We start from the raw sequence: 6,024 nt of genomic DNA on the forward strand, positions 1-6,024 counted from the left end.
CTGATGGTGGTACTAGAAGAAAAGTCAGGGGAACAATGAATTCATCAGGATTCATCCTCTGGGAACAATGAATGTCTGTTTCTGACATCACGTGATGTCTGTTGTTGGCACCACACAGTCTGAACTTGAAGATACGAAACATCAGATCAGTGACTGGGTCGACAAATCTTCAGCAAGTTGAGTTTTTGAGGACAAGAGACATTTCTGCTCTCTGAGAAGGGCAAATTGAGTAAAGAGCACTCTGAACCATTGTCACTGAAAAAGAGAGCAGTGTGTGTGTGTGTGTGTGTGCGTGCGTGTGCGCCTTGAGTGGAGTAACACTTTGGCCATCTGCAGTGTGAAAAAAAAAGCCTTGGAGCTGTGAACGCTGTTCAAGCAGAAAGACAAGAAGGAGAAAGGGTGGAGGGGAGGGAAGACGGCAGAGGAGAGATGATTAGGGGAGTGTGATATTTAGGTAACGGAAGGTAAGTCAGAGATGCCAAGGAACAAGGGAGGGAGAGAAGAAGAGATTAAGAATGAGAGGAAAAAAGGAATCATCCATTGATTAGTTTGTTTTTCTCGCGCTTTTGGGCTTGAAAATGCCAGTGTTTTTGTTGTAGTAACAGAAATGAGCGATGGAGGAAATGATTAGCAAATGTATCGACCAAAATTTGAATAATTGATACATCAGTTGTTCATTTTCAGTTAAATAGCCAAACATTTGCTTGATAGAGCTGCTAGTAAGTGAGAATTTGCTACTTTTCAGCGACAGAGGTAACCTAACATCTGCTTTGTTCTGTGAGGTAAAATAACTGATTTTGTCAATGGAGTCTGGTGACTTTAAAGAGATGGTTATTGTTGCTGCAGAAAGGCAACTTAACTTGTGGTTACGGCTACACATGTCCCACTCAGATAGCTTACATGAATCCACTTGACGACAGTTGTAGAGTTAGAAAAAATATTTTTTATTTATTCCTAATGTCACTCCTTGTGTCACAAGCAATCCTTATCCTTTTATTTTTAGCAATCACAGAATCCTCTAGCTGGATATTATAAAGTAAACAGGACAGGACACTGTGTGACTCCACAGCTAGTCTAGGCTCAGTTTGAAGTTTTTTTTAAAAAGCAAAATGCACAAACATGCGCTCTCTCTTTTTTTTTTTCAAATATATCTTTATTGGGTTGTCAGGACATAATACATATTCAATCAGAAAAGGTACAATTCACCCATTTTTCCCCCTTTTAGAACAACCCCCCGCCCCCGAACCAGAGAGTTACATTCACAAAAAATAAGCAAAAAACAATAAATAGTAATGATAATGAGAAAATACAACTCTCTCCCCCTCAAATAAAAACAGGAGGGGTGAAACATGCGCTCTCTTAAAGTGATAGTACACAAACAATAAACAAAATAGCCTGTTCCAGACACAAAACACATTGTTACTGTTAAATGTATCAAAATATGTTATATATAATTAGTTCACCCAATAATCTAAGTTTAAATATTATGAAAAAAATATATACAAAGAAAGGGATATAATTAGATACTATAGCAAAAAAGCTTATCTTTGTCTCGAACAGTTATAATGACTGTTTCCCCGTCAGTAACACGGAAATTTTTCTAAACATAGTGTACACTTAATCTATTGTTTTAGGTCGGCCATATTCTAAGTGAATCAAATATGTTTTACAGCTGCCCCCAGCAGTACGGTTCTCCTGCTTCTCCAAACTGGGGGCGTGCGACCGCCATCCACTGCAGGTAATACTGACTATGGATATAAATCACAAATCCAAACTATGCCTTTCAGAACAATTCTTGAGTAAATGTACTTAGGTTATTTCCACCACTGCCACTGAAAAACATGAAGCTGTGTCCTGACTGAAGAGATACAAGAAATGGTGCAATTCAGCATGAACAACACCACACTGTAAAAAAAAAATCTGTTTAATTTAGGGTAAAATACCGCCAGCTGTGGTTGCCAGAACTTCACCATAAAAAATACAGTGAGTGGGGTTACTACTTTGTAAATATCAGCAAAAACTGTAATTTAGACTGAATAGTGCCTTTATTTTTAGGTTATTAATTGTGTCCTTGTGACATTAATTTGACATGAAAAAACAGTATGTTTTCTACAGTTTAAAAGTTTTGTACTATTCCTTGATTTAAAGTCATCAAAAGTGTTTACTACAGTAACATTAATTTTTATGCCCTGTTTCTGATGCAATTTGACATAATTTTACTGTAATTTCTACAATCATTTTCACAGTGCATGAGAAAAAATATTTGAAAATGATAATGGTGATGGAAAACATCACTTATAAACATATTATCAAAGTCATCTGCATTAGTGTGGAAATGGATAGCCAGTTAGTGAGTTATATATGAACAGTCAGTCAGTCAGTCAACTTTCAGTCATAGGTAGAAATCCCCTAACTCTGGTACTGTCAAGAAATTTTTTTAAAAAAGACAGCAGAAAAATGAGGAAAAGCCAAAAATTACAAAATGATTTTACTCATAGATATCATCTATTTTTTTCTTCTTGTTGAAGAAATTGGCCACAAACACATGAACACTTATATACTCCCCTTTAAACATGTCATTGCCATCCAGAATTTACACACACGCGCGCACACACACACACACACACACACACACACACATAAAGCTGAGGATATAATTGTTTCCAAGCAGCTCTTTGATGGCTGAGTCACTGAACATGTCCTGTATCATATCACGATAAGAAGAACATCAGTTTAAAGGCAGCAGCTGTTTCCCTTTCATCCTCTCTCCCTCTCTCTCCCTCTTCATCTCTCCATCCTCCCACTGCTTTCACAATGGTGTGCTAAGCCAGGGAAGATAGGGCAAATCCCTCCTCTGAGCAGAGCAGGCAGGAGAGAGAGAGACAGAGCAAGAGACTGAGGAGCCGAGGAGAGAGAGGACTGAGTGCACAACACTTCCTCAAACACTCCTCTCTCATCACTCCTTTCTCTCCCTCCATTTATCTGAATCCAACCAATCAGCTTGCAGTCTTCAGTAAACCTCAGTCTTCTGGCTTCACATGTGTGTGTGTGGGTGTGGGTGTGTGTGTGTGTCACCAACCTGTGGTGATGATGTCAGAGAAAATTCCTGCTTCCTAAGCTACTTGCTTGCAATTCTTGTTTCCTCGCTTCTTGTCTTCGTCCTCTCATTGGTACTTCACATCCTTACCTCCTTGCCTCATTTCCTCCTTTCCTCAAGGATTTGCATAAGCAATACATTTGAGCTTTTCCCCTTTATTACAGAGACATCATACATACATACTACGTCACCTGACTTCCTCCAGTGATATTTGTGAAGCGTTTCTTGACCATTTCAAATGGAGGGGCCAATCTGTGACTTTAGGGGTACCAAATATGCCACTCTCATTCAGATATCTTGAGGTCAGAGGTCAAGGATCCCCTTTGAAATTAGGTATGCAAGTTTTTCCTCGCCAAAATGTAACTTTGGAGCATTACTTTTGACACTTTTTTGAACCCCTTCACAATAAAATGGAACAACGGCAATGTATTCCCCAGGTCTTCTAAGTCCATATGATATCATATATTCACTGTAGCATAAAAACTGAGCCCACAGTCTCTAAAACACCCCCTTTAGAGCCGGCATTGCTTTCCTACCGTCATAATTACTATGGACACTTGCCACTGTCCAATCAAACGTCAGTATGGGTCATGATAAGCTACGTCTCCTGGTTAAGTTATGTGAGCGATCTACCGATTATGTTAAAGATTTTTTTTCTTATTTTCATGCTTTATTAGACATGCAGCAAAGGGACCTCTGGCCAGATTCGAACCTGGTTCCACTGTGATAAAGACTCAGCCTTAACGGTTTGCACTATACTAGTGAGCCACCAGGACGCCCCATCTACTAATTATATTGTACTGAATGAGAACAACCTAAGAAACACAAACTGTTACACATATTGTTCTTTGATGTGTTGTTTTAATTGATTTTAACATATTCATATCAGAAATTCAGTCACAAATGTGTATAGTCCAGTTTTGACTAAATAAAGGAATAGTTTGACATTTTTAGAAATGCAATTATTTTTGGTGCAGTTACATGGGAAGATAGATGCCATGTTCCAAGTCTGTACAGTAAATACAAAGGTACAGCTAGCAGCAAGTTAGCTTAGCTTAGCATTCATTATGCTTAACCGATTATCCAAATTATCCAAAAGCCGATCCCAGCTGACATTTGGCGAGAGGTGGGGTTCATCCTGGACTGTCACAGGGCTGACACATAGAGACAGACAACCATTCACACTCTCATTCACTCCTACAGGCAATTTAGAGTCACCAATTCAACCTAAGCTGCATGCCCTTGGACTGTGGGAGGAAGCTGGATGACCCAGAGAGAACCCACACTGACACAGGGAGAACATGCAAACTCCACACAGAAGAGAGACGACAAGTGCTAACCGCTACTCCAGCACGTAGCCTCTTAGCTTAGCATAACGACTGGAAATAGAAATTATGGCCCAGTCTTAAGGCAAAACTAAACTAAATCTACCTACCAGCACCTCAAAAGCTCATTAAGTGGACAGTAAATACTACAGCGCACTATATAGTTTATTGTTATATATTGGTTGGGAACCACCAAGATAATAGTAGTCTAGGAGATTACTGTCTGTAAAACAGCAAATTGTAATTTTGACACTTTAGTTTGTCTGACTAAATACTTGAAAGGTAACATGTTTATGAGTCTTTATGGTAAGATAAGCTAACCAGGTGCTCACTGTAGCTTCAATCTCACTACCATACCAAGGGTAAAGGATTTCTTTCTGCAAGCCTAGTTCACACAATATCAACGTATTGCTTAAAGAATAATTCTAGAAATCAAAAAGGAATTTATCAATAGTATTTGAACTGATGCCAATAATTCAACTGTGATGTAATTGTTGATATAAATAATCTGCAATCTAAATTAAATTCAACTTCAATGGATTTTATAATGATTTGTGAAATTAGTTTGTGGCTGTTTTGCAATCACAAACACTGACTAATGTAAATGTAATGGAACCTGGATTGAGAGTTGATTTGCATATAGTCTAATGACACAGGGCTGTATTTTAGTCGAGGACAAATGAGCATGTTTAACCATGGCTACGGGACCAAACGTGGTAAGATATTAACCTTTCTTACTGACTGCGCGCGCGCGCACACACACACACACACACACACATACACACACACGTGCATAAATCACTGAAGCTCATAAGTAGAGCTTTGTCTCCATCTAGTGAATAATATGGGCTACACAAGCAACACAACTGCAGTCAACAATTTAATTTATTTTAGTGTGTGCATTTAAAATGAATCAATTCATGACTTCTTTATTATTTAATGTATGTGTCTTCTTCTGTGGTGCTGAATCTCAGTGAGTTTAGCAGCTTCGGAGTGTAACTGCCACTGGGACTACAGTGCATATTAAAAAATATAAACATTATCAACACGTCAAATCCCCAACAAGCGAAGTGGACAAGTTAAAGTGTTGATTCAATCTTTACTGGGTGTAAATCTGTGAGCCCAACCTGTTGTCCCCTGAGCCCAAACAGGTGCAGCGCTCTGCGCGTGGAGGCAACATGCTGCCTTCAGGTGTAGGGAGGAACGTCGTAAAAGACTAAACCCAAAATTGGATTATAACTGTTGGTATAAAGCTGTATGTGGTTTAAGGGTTTAAGACATTATCACAAATGTTTATGGAAATGGTTGTGGATGTGCCGACTTTTCCAGCAAAAAAAGGTAAGTCTGTCTGGGCTGGCCACATTATTAATGCATAACACAAAAATAAATATTAAATATCAAGTCATATGCTAATTCTGCAATTCTCAATCAACAATATATATAGAATACATATAAAACTCTGTGTGGGGCCATCCTGCAAGTATGTTTTGATGCTGGCAGTTTTGAACTTTAACTTTTTTTTTTTTAAGTTTTGAATGCAGGACTTTTATTTGTAGTGAAATAATTTCACAGTGTGGTATAAGAACTTTTATCTAATTGAGG

The sequence above is a fragment of the Centropristis striata genome, chromosome 13 (genome assembly GCF_030273125.1).
Source record: "Centropristis striata isolate RG_2023a ecotype Rhode Island chromosome 13, C.striata_1.0, whole genome shotgun sequence".
NCBI classification, from domain to species: Eukaryota; Metazoa; Chordata; class Actinopteri; order Perciformes; family Serranidae; genus Centropristis; species Centropristis striata.